This window comes from Lampetra fluviatilis, unplaced genomic scaffold (genome assembly GCF_964198595.1).
Source record: "Lampetra fluviatilis unplaced genomic scaffold, kcLamFluv1.1 SCAFFOLD_567, whole genome shotgun sequence".
Taxonomy (NCBI): domain Eukaryota; kingdom Metazoa; phylum Chordata; class Hyperoartia; order Petromyzontiformes; family Petromyzontidae; genus Lampetra; species Lampetra fluviatilis.
Window position 1 is genome coordinate 31,802 of NW_027621560.1, and position 18,636 is coordinate 50,437.

Here is an 18,636-nt window from a genome sequence, read left to right on the forward strand (position 1 = left end):
TGGCCACCCACCGACCCCCCCCCCCCACCCTACCCAACATGGCCACCCACCCCCCCCTTCCCAACATGGCCACCCACCAACCTCCCCCCCCTACCCAGCATGGCCACCCACCGACCCCCCCCCCTACCCAACATGGCCACCCACCGACCCCCCCCCTACCCAACATGGCCACCCACCGACCCCCCCCCCCTACCCAACATGGCCACCCACCGACCCCCCCCCCCCCTACCCAACATGGCCACCCACCGACCCCCCCCTAACCAACATGGCCACCCACCGACCCCCCCCCCCCTAACCAACATGGCCACCCACCGACCCCCCTACCCAACATGGCCACCCACCCACCGACCCCCCCCCCTTACCCAACATGACCACCCACCAACCCCCCCCTACCCAACATGGCCACCCACCTACCCCCTACCCAACATGGCCACCCACCGACCCCCCTACCCAACATGGCCACCCACCGACCCACCCCCCCCTACCCAACATGGCCACCCACCAACCCCCCTACCCAACATGGCCACCCACCAACCCCCCTACCCAACATGGCCACCCACCAACCCCCTACTCAACATGGCCACTCACCGACCCCCCCCCCTACCCAACATGGCCACCCACCAACCCCCCCTACCCAACATGGCCACCCACCAACCCCCTACCCAACATGGCCACCCACCGACCACCCCCCCCCCCTTACCCAACATGGCCACCCACCGACCCCCCCCCCCTACCCAACATGGCCACCCACCGACCCCCCCCCCCCTACCCAACATGGCCACCCACCGACCCCCCACTAACCAACATGGCCACCCACCGACCCCCCCCCTAACCAACATGGCCACCCACCGACCCCCCTACCCAACATGGCCACCCACCCACCGACCCCCCCCCCTTACCCAACATGACCACCCACCAACCCCCCCCTACCCAACATGGCCACCCACCTACCCCCTACCCAACATGGCCACCCACCGACCCCCCTACCCAACATGGCCACCCACCGACCCCCCCCCCCCCTACCCAACATGGCCACCCACCAACCCCCCTACCCAACATGGCCACCCACCAACCCCCCTACCCAACATGGCCACCCACCAACCCCCTACTCAACATGGCCACTCACCGACCCCCCCCCCCTACCCAACATGGCCACCCACCAACCCCCCCTACCCAACATGGCCACCCACCAACCCCCTACCCAACATGGCCACCCACCGACCACCCCCCCCCCCCTTACCCAACATGGCCACCCACCGACCCCCCCCCCCCTACCCAACATGGCCACCCACCGACCCCCCCCCCCCTACCCAACATGGCCACCCACCGACCCCCCACTAACCAACATGGCCACCCACCGACCCCCCCCCTAACCAACATGGCCACCCACCGACCCCCCTACCCAACATGGCCACCCACCGACCCCCCTACCCAACATGGCCACCCACCCACCGACCCCCCCCCCCTTACCCAACATGACCACCCACCAACCCCCCCCTACCCAACATGGCCACCCACCTACCCCCTACCCAACATGGCCACCCACCGACCCCCCCCCCTACCCAACATGGCCACCCACCAACCCCCCTACCCAACATGGCCACCCACCAACCCCCTACTCAACATGGCCACTCACCGACACCCCCCCCCCCTACCCAACATGGCCACCCACCGACCCACACCCCTACCCAACATGGCCACCCACCAACCCCCCCCTACCCAACATGGCCACCCACCAACCCCCTACCCAACATGGCCACCCACCGACCACCCCCCCCCCTTACCCAACATGGCCACCCACCGACCCTCCCCCCCCTACCCAACATGGCCACCCACCAACCCCCCTACCCAACATGGCCACCCACCAACCCCCCTACCCAACATGGCCACCCACCAACCCCCCTACCCAACATGGCCAGCCACCAACCCTCTACTCAACATGGTCATCCACCTACACCCTACCCAACATGGCCACCCACTAACCCCCTACGCAACATGGCCACCTACTAACACCCTACCCAACATGGCCACCCACCGACCACCCCCCCCCTTACCCAACATGGCCACCCACCGACCCCCCCCCCCTTTACCCAACATGGCCACCCACCGACCCTCCCCCCCCTACCCAACATGGCCACCCACCAACCCCCCTACCCAACATGGCCACCCACCAACCCCCCTACCCAACATGGCCACCCACCAACCCCCCTACCCAACATGGCCACCCACCAACCCTCTACTCAACATGGTCATCCACCTACACCCTACCCAACATGGCCACCCACTAACCCCCTACGCAACATGGCCACCTACTAACACCCTACCCAACATGGCCGTCAATAAAACTACACCCTTACCCAACATGGACGCGCCCCTACCCAACATGGCCGCCGCAGTCAAATTCAAAAGCGACTTTCAAATCTGATCTTATATCTTTGCTCGTGACGTCATCCCGCATGAAAATTTGTCAAGAGCTTCAGAGATAATCGGATTTGCTTCAGAGGGTAGATTTTTTAAAAGTAAAGGATATAAATAAATAAGTGTTCTTTCTAATAACAGATGGTTAAGATGTTAACGTCTTCCGAAATATTGGGAAAAAATATATTGAGTGAGTGGATGAGTGGGTGGATGAGTGAGGAGGTGAGTGAGTTGGTGGGTGAGTCAGTGAGTGGGTGGGGGGGGGTGAGTGGGTGGGTGAGTGAGTTGGTGGGTGGGTGAGTGAGGGGGTGAGTGAGGGGGTGAGTGGGTGAGTGAGTGGGTGAGTGAGTGGGTGAGTGAGTTGGTGGGTGAGTGGGGGGGTGAGTGGGGGGGTGAGTGAGTGAGTGGGTTAGTGGGTGGTTCAGTGGATGAGTGGGTGGGTGGATTAGTGGGTTAGTGGGTGGGTGGGTGAGTGAGTGGGTGGGTGAGTCAGTGAGTGGGTGAGTCAGTGAGTGGGTGGGGGGGGGGGGTGAGTGGGTGGGTGAGTGAGTTGGTGGGTGGGTGAGTGAGGGGGTATGTGGGTGGGTGAGTGAGTGGGTGGGTGAGTGAGGGGGTGAGTGGGTGAGTGAGTTGGTGGGTGAGTGGGGGGGGGGGTGAGTGGATGAGTGGGTGGGTGGATTAGTGGGTGAGTGAGTGAGTGGGTGAGTGGGTGGGTGAGTGAGGGGGTGAGTGGGTGGGTGAGTGAGGGGGTGAGTGGGTGGGTGAGTGAGGGGGTGAGTGGGTGGGTGAGTGAGGGGGTGAGTGGGTGAGTGGATGGGTGAGTGAGTGGGTGGGTGAGTGAGGGGGTGAGTGAGTAGGTGGGTGAGTGGGGGGGGGGGGGTGAGTGAGTGGGTGGGTGGGTGGGTGAGTGAGTGGGGGGGTGAGTGAGTGGGTGGGTGAGTGAGTGGGTGGGTGAGTGAGTGGGTGGGTGAGTGGGTGAGTGAGTGAGTGGGTGAGTGAGTGGGTGGGTGAGTCAGTGAGTGGGTGAGTCAGTGAGTGGGTGGGGGGGGGGTGAGTGGGTGGGTGAGTGAGTTGGTGGGTGGGTGGGTGAGTGAGGGGGTATGTGGGTGGGTGAGTGAGGGGGTGAGTGGGTGGGTGAGTGAGGGGGTGAGTGAGGGGGTGAGTGGGTGGGTGAGTGAGGGGGTGAGTGAGGGGGTGAGTGGGTGGGTGAGTGAGGGGGTGAGTGGGTGGGTGAGGGGGTGAGTGGGTGAGTGGATGGGTGAGTGAGTGGGTGGGTGAGTGAGGGGGTGAGTGAGTAGGTGGGTGAGTGGGGGGGGAGGTGAGTGAGTGGGTGGGTGGGGGGGTGAGTGAGTGGGTGGGTGAGTGAGTGGGTGGGTGAGTGAGTGGGTGGGTGAGTGGGTGAGTGAGTGAGTGGGTGTGTGAGTGGTTGGGTGAGTGGGTGAGTGAGAGGGTGAGTGAGTGAGTGGGTGGGTGGGTGAGTGAGTAAGTGGGTGAGTGAGTGAGTGAGTGAGTGGGTGAGTGAGAGGGTGAGTGAGTGAGTCGGTGAGTGAGAGGGTGAGTGAGTGGGTGAGTGAGTGGGTGAGTGAGTGAGTGGGTGAGTGAGTGGGTGAGTGAGTGGGTGAGTGAGTGGGTGAGTGAGTGGGTGAGTGGGTGAGTTAGTGAGTGGGTGAGTGAGTAGGTGAGTGAGTGGGTGGGTGAGTGAGTGGGTGAGTTAGTGAGTGGGTGAGTGAGTGGGTGAGTGAGTGAGTGAGTGAGTGAGTGGGTGAGTGAGTGAGTTAGTGAGTGGGTGAGTGGGTGAGTGAGTGAGAGGGTGAGTGAGTGGGTGAGTGAGTGAGTGGGTGAGTGAGTGAGTTAGTGAGTTACTGAGTGAATGAGTGGCTGAGTGAGTGAGTGGCTGAGTGAGTGAGTAGCTGAGTGAGTGGCTGAGTGAGTGGCTGAGTGAGTGGCTGAGTGGCTGAGTGGCTGAGTGAGTAAGAGGGTGAGTGAGAGGGTGAGTGAGTGGGTGAGTGAGTGAGTGAGTGGGTGAATGAATGAGTGAGTGGGTGAGTGAGTGAGTTAGTGAGTGGGTGAGTGGGTGAGTGAGTGAGAGGGTGAGTGAGTGGGTGAGTGAGTGAGTGGCTGAGTGAGTAAGAGGGTGAGTGAGAGGGTGAGTGAGTGGGTGAGTGAGTGAGTGAGTGGATGAATGAATGAGTGAGTGGGTGAGTGAGTGAGTTAGTGAGTGGGTGAGTGGGTGAGTGAGTGAGAGGGTGAGTGAGTGAGTGAGTGGGTGAGTGAGTGAGTTAGTGAGTTACTGAGTGAATGAGTGGCTGAGTGAGTGAGTGGCTGAGTGAGTGAGTAGCTGAGTGAGTGGCTGAGTGAGTGGCTGAGTGGCTGAGTGGCTGAGTGAGTGAGAGGGTGAGTGAGTGGGTGAGTGAGTGAGTGGGTGAGTGAGTGAGTTAGTGAGTTACTGAGTGAATGAGTGGCTGAGTGAGTGAGTGGCTGAGTGAGTGAGTAGCTGAGTGAGTGGCTGAGTGAGTGGCTGAGTGGCTGAGTGGCTGAGTGAGTAAGAGGGTGAGTGAGAGGGTGAGTGAGTGGGTGAGTGAGTGAGTGAGTGGGTGAATGAATGAGTGAGTGGGTGAGTGAGTGAGTTAGTGAGTGGGTGAGTGGGTGAGTGAGTGAGAGGGTGAGTGAGTGGGTGAGTGAGTGAGTGGGTGAGTGAGTGGGTGAGTGAGTGGGTGAGTGAGTGGGTGAGTTGAGTGAGTGGGTGAGTGAGTGAGTGAGTGGGTGAGTGAGTGGGGTGAGTGAGTGAGTGGGTGAGTGAGTGAGTGGGTGAGTGGGTGAGTGAGTGAGAGGGTGAGTGAGTGGGTGAGTGAGTGAGTGGGTGAGTGAGTGGGTGAGTGAGTGAGTGGGTGAGTGAGTGGGTGAGTAAGAGGGTGAGTAAGAGGGTGAGTGAGAGGGTGAGTGAGTGGGTGAGTGAGTGGGTGAGTGAGTGGGTGAGTGAGGTGAGTGAGTGAGTGGGTGAGTGAGTGGGTGAGTGAGAGGGTGAGTGAGTGGGTGAGTGAGTGAGTGGGTGAGTGAGTGAGTGGGTGAGTGAGTGGGTGAGTGGGTGAGTTAGTGAGTGGGTGAGTGAGTGAGTGAGTGGGTGAGTGAGTGGTGAGTGAGTGAGTGAGTGAGTGGGTGAGTGAGTGGGTGAGTGAGTGAGAGGGTGAGTGAGTGGGTGAGTGAGTGGGTGAGTAAGAGGGTGAGTGAGAGGGTGAGTGAGTGGGTGAGTGAGTGGGTGAGTGAGTGAGTGGGTGAGTGAGTGGGTGAGTGAGTGGGTGAGTGAGTGAGTGGGTGAGTGAGTGGGTGAGTGAGTGGGTGAGTGGGTGAGTTAGTGAGTGGGTGAGTGAGTAGGTGAGTGAGTGGGTGGGTGAGTGAGTGGGTGAGTTAGTGAGTGGGTGAGTGAGTGGGTGAGTGAGTGAGTGAGTGGGTGAGTGAGTGAGTTAGTGAGTGGGTGAGTGGGTGAGTGAGTGAGAGGGTGAGTGAGTGGGTGAGTGAGTGAGTGGGTGAGTGAGTGAGTTAGTGAGTTACTGAGTGAATGAGTGGCTGAGTGAGTGAGTGGCTGAGTGAGTGAGTAGCTGAGTGAGTGGCTGAGTGAGTGGCTGAGTGAGTGGCTGAGTGGCTGAGTGGCTGAGTGAGTAAGAGGGGTGAGAGGGTGAGTGAGTGGGTGAGTGAGTGAGTGAGTGGGTGAATGAATGAGTGAGTGGGTGAGTGAGTGAGTTAGTGAGTGGGTGAGTGGGTGAGTGAGTGAGAGGGTGAGTGAGTGGGTGAGTGAGTGAGTGGGTGAGTGAGTGGGTGAGTGAGTGGGTGAGTGAGTGGGTGAGTGAGTGAGTGGGTGAGTGAGTGAGTGGGTGAGTGAGTGAGTGAGTGTGAGTGAGTGAGTTAGTGAGTTACTGAGTGGGTGAGTGAGTGAGAGGGTGAGTGAGTGGGTGAGTGAGTGGGTGAGTGAGTGAGTGAGTGAGTGGGTGAGTGGGTGAGTGAGTGAGTGGGTGAGTGAGTGAGTGAGTGGGTGAGTGAGTGGGTGAGTGAGTGAGTGGGTGAGTGAGTGAGTGAATGAGTGCTGAGTGAGTGAGTGGCTGAGTGAGTGAGTAGCTGAGTGAGTGGCTGAGTGAGTGGCTGAGTGGCTGAGTGGCTGAGTGAGTAAGAGGGTGAGTGAGAGGGGTGAGTGAGTGAGTGGGTGAGTGAGTGAGTGAGTGGGTGAATGAATGAGTGAGTGGGTGAGTGAGTGAGTTAGTGAGTGGGTGAGTGGGTGAGTGAGTGAGTGAGAGGGTGAGTGAGTGGGTGAGTGAGTGAGGGGTGAGTGAGTGGGTGAGTGATGGTGAGTGAGTGGGTGAGTGTGAGTGGGTGAGTGAGTGAGTGGGTGAGTGAGTGAGTGAGTGAGTGGGTGAGTGAGTGAGTGAGTGGGTGAGTGAGTGAGTGAGTGGTGAGTGAGTGGGTGAGTGAGTGAGTGGGTGAGTGAGTGAGTGGGTGAGTGAGTGAGAGGGTGAGTGAGTGGGTGAGTGAGTGAGTGGGTGAGTGAGTGGGTGAGTGAGTGGTGAGTGAGTGGGTGAGTAAGAGGGTGAGTAAGAGGGTGAGTGAGGGTGAGTGAGTGGGTGAGTGAGTGGGTGAGTGAGTGAGTGAGTGGTGAGTGAGTGGGTGAGTGAGTGAGTGGTGAGTGAGTGGGAGTGAGTGGGTGAGTGTGAGTGGGTGAGTGAGTGAGTGGTGAGTGAGTGGGTGAGGTGAGTGAGTGGTGAGTGAGTGAGTGAGTGGGTGAGTAGTGAGTGGGTGAGTGAGTTGAGTGAGTGGTAGAGTGTGATGTGAGGGTGATGAGTGGTGAGTGGTGGTGAGTAGGGGTGAGTGAGTGAGAGGTGAGTGAGTGGGTGAGTGAGTGGGTGAGTGTGAGGTGAGTGGTGAGGTGGTGAGTGGGTGAGTGAGTGAGTGGGTGATGAGTGATGGGTGAGTGAGTGGGAGTGAGTGATGTGGGTGAGTGAGTGAGTGGGGGTGAGTGAGTGGGTGATGTGAGTGGGTGAGGTGAGTGAGTGGGTGAGTGTGTGAGTGAGTGGTGTTAGTGAGTGAGTAGCTGGTGAGAGGGTGAGTGAGTGAGTGGGTGAGTGAGTGAGTGGGTGAGTGAGTGAGTAGCTGAGTGAGTGGCTGCGTGAGTGGCTGAGTGGCTGAGTGGCTGAGTGAGTAAGAGGGTGAGTGAGAGGGTGAGTGAGTGGGTGAGTGAGTGAGTGGGTGAATGAGTGAGTGGGTGAGTGAGTGAGTTAGTGAGTGGGTGAGTGGGTGAGTGAGTGAGTGGGTGAGTGAGTGGGTGAGTGAGTGGGTGAGTGGGTGAGTGAGTGAGTGAGTGAGTGGGTGAGTGGGTGAGTGAGTGGGTGGGTGGGTGAGTGGGTGAGTGAGTGAGTGGGTGAGTGAGTGGGTGAGTGGGTGAGTGAGTGGGTGAGTGAGTGAGTGAGTGGGTGAGTGAGTGGGTGAGTGAGTGGGTGAGTGAGTGAGTGGGTGAGTGAGTGGGTGGGTGAGTGAGTGGGTGGGTGGGTGAGTGGGTGAGTGAGTGGGTGAGTGAGTGGGTGAGTGTGTGGGTGAGTGAGTGAGTGAGTGAGTGAGTGGGTGAGTGGGTGAGTGAGTGGGTGGGTGGGTGAGTGGGTGAGTGAGTGAGTGGGTGAATGAGTGGGTGAGTGGGTGAGTGGGTGAGTGAGTGGGTGAGTGAGTGGGTGAGTGAGTGGGTGAGTGAGTGGGTGAGTGAGTGGGTGAGTGAGTGGGTGAGTGAGTGGGTGAGTGAGTGAGTGGGTGAGTGGGTGAGTGAGTGGGTGGGTGAGTGAGTGGGTGGGTGGGTGAGTGGGTGGGTGGGTGAGTGAGTGGGTGGGTGGGTGAGTGAGTGAGTGGGTGAGTGAGTGGGTGAGTGGGTGAGTGAGTGGGTGAGTGAGTGGGTGAGTGAGTGGGTGGGTGAGTGAGTGAGTGGGTGAGTGAGTGAGTGGGTGAGTGAGTGGGTGGGTGAGTGAGTGGGTGGGTGAGTGAGTGGGTGGGTGAGTGAGTGGGTGGGTGAGTGAGTGAGTGGGTGAGTGAGTGGGTGGGTGAGTGAGTGAGTGAGTGAGTGGGTGAGTGAGTGGGTGGGTGAGTGAGTGGGTGGGTGAGTGAGTGAATGGGTGGGTGAGTGAGTGGGTGGGTGAGTGAGTGAGTGGGTGAGTGAGTGGGTGGGTGAGTGAGTGGGTGGGTGAGTGAGTGAATGGGTGGGTGAGTGAGTGGGTGGGTGAGTGAGTGAGTGGGTGAGTGAGTGGGTGGGTCAGTGAGTGGGTGGGTGAGTGAGTGAATGGGTGGGTGAGTGAGTGGGTGGGTGAGTGAGTGGGTGGGTGAGTGAGTGGGTGGGTGAGTGAGTGAGTGGGTGAGTGAGTGGGTGGGTGAGTGAGTGGGTGGGTGAGTGAGTGGGTGGGTGAGTGAGTGAGTGGGTGGGTGAGTGAGTGGGTGGGTGAGTGAGTGGGTGGGTGAGTGAGTGAGTGGGTGGGTGAGTGAGTGGGTGGGTGAGTGAGTGAGTGGGTGAGTGAGTGAATGGGTGGGTGAGTGAGTGGGTGGGTGAGTGAGTGAGTGGGTGAGTGGGTGAGTGAGTGGGTGAGTGAGTGGGTGGGTGAGTGAGTGAGTGGGTGAGTGAGTGGGTGGGTGAGTGAGTGGGTGGGTGAGTGAGTGAGTGAGTGGGTGAGTGAGTGAGTGAGTGGGTGAGTGGGTGAGTGGGTGAGTGAGTGGGTGAGTGAGTGGGTGGGTGGGTGAGTGAGTGAGTGGGTGAGTGAGTGGGTGGGTGAGTGAGTGGGTGAGTGGGTGAGTGGGTGAGTGAGTGGGTGAGTGAGTGGGTGGGTGAGTGAGTGAGTGCGTGAGTGGGTGGGTGAGTGAGTGGGTGGGTGAGTGAGTGAGTGGGTGAGTGAGTGGGTGGGTGAGTGAGTGGGTGAGTGGGTGAGTGGGTGAGTGAGTGGGTGAGTGAGTGGGTGGGTGAGTGAGTGAGTGGGTGAGTGAGTGGGTGGGTGAGTGAGTGGGTGGGTGAGTGAGTGGGTGGGTGAGTGAGTGGGTGGGTGAGTGAGTGGGTGGGTGAGTGAGTGGGTGAGTGGGTGAGTGGGTGAGTGAGTGGGTGAGTGAGTGGGTGGGTGAGTGAGTGAGTGGGTGAGTGAGTGGGTGGGTGAGTGAGTGGGTGGGTGAGTGAGTGGGTGGGTGAGTGAGTGAGTGGGTGGGTGAGTGAGTGGGTGGGTGAGTGAGTGGGTGGGTGAGTGAGTGGGTGGGTGAGTGAGTGGGTGGGTGAGTGAGTGGGTGGGTGAGTGAGTGAGTGGGTGAGTGAGTGGGTGGGTGAGTGAGTGGGTGGGTGAGTGAGTGAGTGGGTGAGTGAGTGGGTGGGTGAGTGAGTGGGTGGGTGAGTGAGTGGGTGGGTGAGTGGGTGAGTGAGTGAGTGAGTGGGTGAGTGAGTGGGTGGGTGAGTGAGTGGGTGAGTGAGTGGGTGAGTGAGTGAGTGAGTGGGTGAGTGAGTGGGTGGGTGAGTAAGTGGGTGAGTGAGTGGGTGAGTGAGTGGGTGGGTGAGTGAGTGGGTGAGTGAGTGGGTGAGTGAGTGAGTGAGTGGGTGAGTGAGTGGGTGGGTGAGTAAGTGGGTGAGTGAGTGGGTGGGTGAGTGACGTGGTTTCTGTCGCTTACCCAACATTCCCGGTGGGCCAATGATGAACTTGTCATCTACAGACAAAGCTCCCCCAGGTAGCCTCTAGCGGGGCTGCAGGGGCAAGTGCCCTTACCACTACTTTGCCGTTATTTACACTAACTCACCCACTCACTCACCCACTCACTCACTCACCCACTCACTCACTCACTCACCCACTCACTCACTCACCCACTCACTCACTCACTCACCCACTCACCCACTCACTCACCTACCTACCAACTCACCCACCCACCCACACACTCACCCACCCACTCACCCATCCACTCACCCACTCACTCACTCACCTACCCACCCACTCACCCACTCACCCACTGACTCATCCATCCACTCACTCACCCACTCACTCACCCACTCATTCACCCACCCGCTCACCCACTCACTCACTCACTCATCCACCCACTCACCCACCCACTCACTCACCCACTTACTCACTCACTCACCCACTCACTCACCCACTCACCCACTCGCTCACTCACCTACCTACCTACCAACTCACTCACTCTCTCACCCACCCACACACTCACCCACCCACTCACCCATCCACTCACCCACTCACTCACCCACCCACTCACTCACTTACTCACCCATCCACTCACTCACCCACTCACTCACCCACTCATTCACCGACCTGCTCACCCACTCACTCACTCACCCACCCACTCACTCACTTACTTACCCATCCACTCACCCACTCACTCACCCACTCATTCACTCACTCACTCACCCACCCACTCACTTACCCACTTACTCACCCACCCACTCACCCACTCACCCACCCACTCACTCACCCACTCACTCACTTACTCACCCATCCACTCACTCACCCACTCTCTCACCCACTCATTCACCCAGCCGCTCACCCACTCACTCACTCACCCACTCACTCACTCACTAACTTACTCACACATGCACTCACTCACCCACTCACTCACCCATTCACTCACCCACTCACCCACCCGCTCACTCACCTACCTACCAACTCACTCACCCACTCACCCCTCACCCACCCACTCACCCACTCACTCACCTACTCACTCACTCTCTCACCCACCCACACACTCACCCACCCACTCACCCATCCACTCACCCACTCACTCACCCACTCACTCACTTACTCACCCATCCACTCACTCACCCACTCACTCACCCACTCTTTCACCCACCCGCTCACTCACCCACTCACTCACTCACTCACCCACCCACTTACCCACCCACTCACTCACTAACTTACTCACCCATCCACTCACTCACTCACTCACCCACTCACTCACCCACCCACTCACTCACTAACTTACCCACCCACTCACTCACTAACTTACCCACCCACTCACTCACTAACTTACTCACCCATCCATTCACTCACTCACTCACTCACCCACTCACCCACCCACTCAGTTACCCACTTACTCACTCACTCACCCATTATCCCATCCACCCACTCACCCCGTCACTCACCCAGTTCCTCTAATCGACAGGAAAGTGGTTTGTGGCTTTCAGGGTCATAATCGTCGTTTCCAGACGCTCATGCAGAATACGACTCACTCAGACTCACTCAGAGACTCAGCCAGACTCACTCAGAGACTCAGTCAGAGACTCAGCCAGAGACTCAGCCAGACTCACTCAGAGACTCACTCAGAGACTCACTCAGACTCACTCAGAGACTCACTCAGACTCACTCAGAGACTCACTCAGACTCACTCAGAGACTCAGCCAGACTCACTCAGAGACTCAGCCAGACTCACTCAGAGACTCACTCAGACTCACTCAGAGACTCACTCAGACTCATTCAGAGACTCACTCAGACTCACTCAGAGACTCACTCAGACTCACTCAGAGACTCAGTCAGAGACTCACTCAGACTCACTCAGAGACTCACTCAGACTCACTCAGAGACTCACTCAGACTCACTCAGAGACTCACTCAGACTCACTCAGAGACTCAGTCAGACTCACTCAGAGACTCAGCCAGACTCACCCAGAGACTCAGCCAGACTCACTCAGAGACTTAGCCAGACTCACCCAGAGACTCAGCCAGACTCACTCAGAGACTCACTCAGACTCACTCAGAGACTCACTCAGACTCACTCAGAGACTCACTCAGAGACTCAGTCAGACTCACTCAGAGACTCAGTCAGAGACTCACTCAGACTCACTCAGAGACTCAGTCAGAGACTCACTCAGACTCACTCAGAGACTCAGTCATCCAGAGACTCACTCACGCAGAGACTCACTCAGAGACTCACTCACGCAGAGACTCACTCACTCAGAGACTCACTCAGAGACTCACACACTCAGACACTCACTCACTCAGAGACTCACTCACCCAGAGACTCACTCAGAGACTCACGCAGAGACTCACTGAGAGCCTGGCTCAAAGACTCACTCGATCTCTGCTATAGACTGCATCCGCAAAGGTGAGTCTGTCTGTCTGTGAGTCTCTGTGAGTCTCTGTGGGTCTCTGTGGGTCTCTGTGGGTCTCTGTGGGTCTCTGTGGGTCTCTGTGAGTCTCTGTGGGTCTCTGTGGGTCTCTGTGAGTCTCTGTGGGTCTCTGTGGGTCTCTGTGAGTCTCTGTGGGTCTCTGAGTCTCTGTGGGTCTCTGTGGGTCTCTGTGAGTCTCGGTGGGTCTCGGTGGGTCTTGGTGGGTCTCTGTGAGTCTCTGTGAGTCTCTGTGGGTCTCTGTGGGTCTATGTGGGTCTCTGTGGGTCTCTGTGGGTCTCTGTGAGTCTCTGTGGGTCTCAGTGGGTCTCTGTGAGTCTCTGTGGGTCTCTGTGGGTCTGTGTAAGTCTCTGTGAGTTTCTGTGGGTCTCTGTGGGTCTCTGTGGGTCTCTGTGAGTCTCTGTGGGTCTCAGTGGGTCTCTGTGAGTCTCTGTGGGTCTCTGTGGGTCTCTGTGGGTCTGTGTAAGTCTCTGTGTGGTGAGGGGAGTGAGTCCATGAGTCTCTGTGTGAGTCTATGGGTCTCTGTGTGAGTCTATGGGTCTCTGTGTGAGTCTATGGGTCTCTGTGTGAGTCTATGGGTCTCTGTGTGAGTCTATGGGTCTCTGTGTGAGTCTATGGGTCTCTGTGTGAGTCTATGGGTCTCTGTGTGAGTCTGTGAGTCTCTGTATGAGTCTGTGAGTCTCTGTGTGAGTCTATGGGTCTCTGTGTGGTGGGGGGAGTGAGTCTGTGGGTCTCTGTGTGGTGAGTCTGTGTGTCTCTGTGTGGTGAGTCTGTGTGTCTCTGTGTGGTGGTGAGTCTGTGGGTCTCTGTGTGAGTCTGTGGGTCTCTGTGTGGTGAGTCTGTGGGTCTCTGTGTGGTGAGTCTGTGTGTCTCTGTGTGGTGGTGAGTCTGTGGGTCTATGTGTGAGTCTGTGGGTCTCTGTGTGGTGAGTCTGTGGGTCTCTGTGTGGTGAGTCTGTGGGTCTCTGTGTGGTGATGAGTCTGTGGGTCTATGTGTGAGTCTGTGGGTCTCTGTGTGGTGAGTCTGTGGGTCTCTGTGTGGTGAGTCTGTGGGTCTCTGTGTGGTGGTAAGTCTATGGATCTCTGTGTAGTGGTGAGTTTATGGGTCTCTGTGTAGTGATGAGTCTATGGGTCTCTGTGTGGTGGTGGTGAGTCTATGGGTCTCTGTGTGAGTCTATCGGTCTCTGTGTAGTGGTGAGTCTATGGGTCTTTGTGTGAGTCTATGGGTCTCTGTGTGAGTCTATGGGTCTCTGTGTGAGTCTGTGGGTCTCTGTGTAGTGAGTCTGTGGGTCTCTGTGTGAGTCTGTGGGTCTCTGTGTAGTGAGTCTGTGGGTCTCTGTGTGGTGGTGAGTCTATGGGTCTCTGTGTGAGTCTATGGGTCTCTGTGTGAGTCTATGGGTCTCTGTGTGAGTCTATGGGTCTCTGTATGAGTCTGTGAGTCTCTGTGTGGTGAGTCTGTGGGTCTCTGTGTGGTGGTGAGTCTGTGGGTCTCTGTGTGAGTCTGTGGGTCTCTGTGTGGTGAGTCTGTGGGTCTCTGTGTGGTGGTGAGTCTATGGGTCTCTGTGTGAGTCTGTGGGTCTCTGTGTAGTGAGTCTGTGGGTCTCTGTGTGAGTCTGTGGGTCTCTGTGTAGTGAGTCTGTGGGTCTCTGTGTGAGTCTATGGGTTTCTGTGTGAGTCTATGGGTCTCTGTGTGGTGAGGGGAGTGAGTCTGTGGGTCTCTGTGTGGTGAGTCTGTGGGTCTCTGTGTGGTGGTGAGTCTGTCGGTCTCTGTGTGAGTCTGTGGGTCTCTGTGTGGTGAGTCTGTGGGTCTCTGTGTGGTGGTGAGTCTATGGGTCTCTGTGTGAGTCTATGGGTCTCTGTGTGAGTCTATGGGTCTCTGTGTGAGTCTTTGGGTCTCTGTGTAGTGAGTCTGTGGGTCTCTGTGTGGTGGTGAGTCTATGGGTCTCTGTGTGAGTCTGTGGGTCTCTGTGTGAGTCTGTGGGTCTCTGTGTGAGTCTGTGGGTCTCTGTGTGAGTCTGTGGGTCTCTGTGTGAGTCTGTGGGTCTCTGTGTGGTGGTGAGTCTATGGGTCTCTGTGTGAGTCTATGGGTCTCTGTGTGAGTCTATGGGTCTCTGTGTGAGTCTATGGGTCTCTGTGTGAGTCTATGGGTCTCTGTATGAGTCTGTGAGTCTCTGTGTGAGTCTGTGGGTCTCTGTGTGAGTCTGTGGGTCTCTGTGTGGTGGTGAGTCTATGGGTCTCTGTGTGAGTCTATGGGTCTCTGTGTGAGTCTATGGGTCTCTGTGTGAGTCTATGGGTCTCTGTGTGAGTCTATGGGTCTCTGTATGAGTCTGTGAGTCTCTGTGTGAGTCTGTGAGTCTCTGTGTGAGTCTGTGGGTCTCTGTATGAGTCTGTGAGTCTCTGTATGAGTCTGTGAGTCTCTGTGTGAGTCTGTGGGTCTCTGTGTGGTGGTGAGTCTGTGGGTCTCTGTGTGGTGGTGAGTCTGTGGGTCTCTGTGTGGTGGTGAGTCTATGAGTCACCATACTGCGTCCTGGTCTGTAAACGTGGAGTGGGAACTGTATTTCAGATGACGTCCAATCGCTGCATGCTGGCTCTGATCACCACGATCATGATCGTGGCAATCACCACCACAGATGGTGAGTGATCACTCACTCACCCACTCACTCACCCACTCACTCACCCACTCACTCACCCACTCACTCACCCACTCACTCACCCACTCACTCACCCACTCACTCACTCACTCACCCACCCACTCACCCACTCACTCACGCACTCACTAACTCACTCACTCACCCACTCACTCACCCACCCACCCACTCACCCACTCACCCACTCACTCACTAACTCACTCACTCACCCACTCACTCAATCACCCACCCACTCACCCACTCACTCACCCACCCACCCACTCACTCACCCGCCCACCCACCCACCCACCCACTCACTCACTCACCCACTCACCCACTCACCCACTCACTCACCCACTCACTCACCCACTCACCCACTCACTCACCCACTCACTCACCCACTCACTCACCCACTCACCCACTCACTCACCCACTCACTCACCCACCCACTCACCCACTCACCCACTCACTCACCCACTCACCCACTCACTCACCCACTCACCCACTCACTCACCCACTCACTCACCCACCCATTCACTCACTCACCCACTCACCCACTCACTCACCCACTCACCCACTCACCCACTCACCCACTCACTCACTCACCCACTCACTCACCCACTCACTCACTCACCCACCCACTCACTCATCCACTCACCCACTCACTCACTCACTCACCCACTCACTCACTCACCCACTCACCCACTCACCCACTCACCCACTCACTCACTCACCCACTCACTCACCCACTCACTCACCCATTCTCTATGTGTCTCTATGTGTCTCTATGAGTCTCTATGGGTCTCTATTAACGATCTCCCCTCGCCCCCACTCCCCCCCCCTCCCCATTGTGACGTCACGCAGCCTCCCCCCTGCGTGACGTCACTGCCAGGCGCGTGACGTCACGGGCACAGCCACGCCCCCTGGAACATCCACATGAAGATGGTGGTGGTGGTGGTGGTGACGATGAAGATGGTGGTGGTGACGAAGATGGTGTAGACTATGAAGATGGTGGTGGAGGTGGTGACGATGAAGATGGTGACGATGGTGGTGATGATGAAGATGGTGACGATGGTGGTGACGATGGTGGTGACGATGACGATGGTGGTGATGATGATGATGGTGTAGACGATGAAGATGGTGGTGGAGGTGGTGACGATGAAGATGGTGACGATGAAGATGGTGACGATGGTGGTGGTGGTGGTGGTGGTGACGATGAAGATGGTGACGATGAAGATGGTGACGATGGTGGTGGTGACGATGAAGATGGTGACGATGAAGATGGTGACGATGAAGATGGTGACGATGAAGATGGTGACGATGGTGGTGGTGACGATGAAGATGGTGACGATGGTGGTGACGATGGTGGTGACGATGACGATGGTGGTGATGATGATGATGGTGTAGACTATGAAGATGGTGGTGGAGGTGGTGACGATGAAGATGGTGACGATGAAGATGGTGACGATGGTGGTGGTGGTGACGATGAAGATGGTGACGATGTAGACTATGAAGATGATGGTGGTGGAGGTGGTGATGGTGGTGATGACAATGAAGATGGTGGTGATGGTGGTGACGATGAAGATGGTGGTGATGGTGATGGTGATGTAGACCATGAAGATGGCGATAATGAAGATGGTGGTGATGGTGATGGTGATGTAGACCATGATGATGGTGGTGATGATGGTGGTGATGGTGGTGGTGACGATGGTGGTGGTGGTGACGATGAAGATGGTGATGGTGACGAAGATGGTGTAGACCATGAAGATGGTGGTGATGATGGTGGTGATGGTGGTGATGATGTAGACCATGAAGATGGTGGTGATGATGGTGGTGATGATGGTGGTGACGATGGTGGTGACGATGACGATGGTGGTGATGATGATGATGGTGTAGACTATGAAGATGGTGATGGTGGTGGTGACGATGAAGATGGTGACGATGAAGATGGTGATGGTGGTGGCGATGGTGGTGACGAAGATGGTGGTGACGTAGACTATGAAGATGATGGTGGTGACGATGGTGACGATGGTGACGATGTTGACGATGAAGATGGTGATGGTGGTGATGTTGACAATGAAGATGGTGATGGTGGTGATGTTGACAATGAAGATGGTGATGGTGGTGATGTTGACAATGAAGATGGTGATGGTGGTGATGTTGACAATGAAGATGGTGATGGTGGTGATGTTGACAATGAAGATGGTGATGGTGGTGATGTTGACAATGAAGATGGTGGTGGTGGTGGTGGTGGTGACGATGAAGATGGTGATGGTGGTGATGTTGACAATGAAGATGGTGATGGTGGTGATGTTGACAATGAAGATGGTGATGGTGGTGATGTTGACAATGAAGATGGTGATGGTGGTGATGTTGACAATGAAGATGGTGGTGGTGGTGGTGGTGGTGACGATGAAGATGGTGATGGTGGTGATGTTGACAATGAAGATGGTGATGGTGGTGATGTTGACAATGAAGATGGTGATGGTGGTGATGTTGACAATGAAGATGGTGATGGTGGTGATGTTGACAATGAAGATGGTGATGGTGGTGATGTTGACAATGAAGATGGTGATGGTGGTGATGTTGACAATGAAGATGGTGATGGTGGTGGTGGTGACGATGGTGACGATGGTGACGATGTTGACGATGAAGATGGTGATGGTGGTGATGTTGACAATGAAGATGGTGATGGTGGTGATGTTGACAATGAAGATGGTGATGGTGGTGATGTTGACAATGATGATGGTGATGGTGGTGATGTTGACAATGAAGATGGTGATGGTGGTGATGTTGACAATGAAGATGGTGATGGTGGTGATGTTGACAATGATGATGGTGATGGTGGTGATGTTGACAATGATGATGGTGATGGTGGTGATGTTGACAATGAAGATGGTGATGGTGGTGATGTTGACAATGAAGATGGTGATGGTGGTGATGTTGACAATGATGATGGTGATGGTGGTGATGTTGACAATGAAGATGGTGATGGTGGTGATGTTGACAATGAAGATGGTGATGGTGGTGATGGTGACGATGAAGATGGTGATGGTGGTGATGTTGACGATGAAGATGGTGATGGTGGTGATGTTGACAATGAAGATGGTGATGGTGGTGATGTTGACAATGAAGATGGTGATGGTGGTGATGTTGACAATGAAGATGGTGATGGTGGTGATGTTGACAATGAAGATGGTGATGGTGGTGATGTTGACAATGAAGATGGTGATGGTGGTGATGTTGACAATGAAGATGGTGATGGTGGTGATGTTGACAATGAAGATGGTGATGGTGGTGATGTTGACAATGAAGATGGTGATGGTGGTGATGTTGACAATGAAGATGGTGATGGTGGTGATGTTGACAATGAAGATGGTGGTGGTGGTGGTGGTGGTGACGATGAAGATGGTGATGGTGGTGATGTTGACAATGAAGATGGTGATGGTGGTGATGTTGACAATGAAGATGGTGAT

The 18,636-nt window shown here is 56.3% G+C and overlaps 1 long non-coding RNA gene across 1 annotated transcript; it reads left to right on the plus strand.

Annotated features, from left to right (window-relative positions):
• Positions 1-12,334: 12,334 nt before the first annotated feature.
• LOC144955415 (uncharacterized) lies at positions 12,335-16,099 on the plus strand. The gene is made up of 3 exons (XR_013641650.1): positions 12,335-12,512; positions 15,097-15,166; positions 16,025-16,099. It is a non-coding gene; the product is annotated as an uncharacterized LOC144955415 (long non-coding RNA).
• Positions 16,100-18,636: the final 2,537 nt, after the last annotated feature.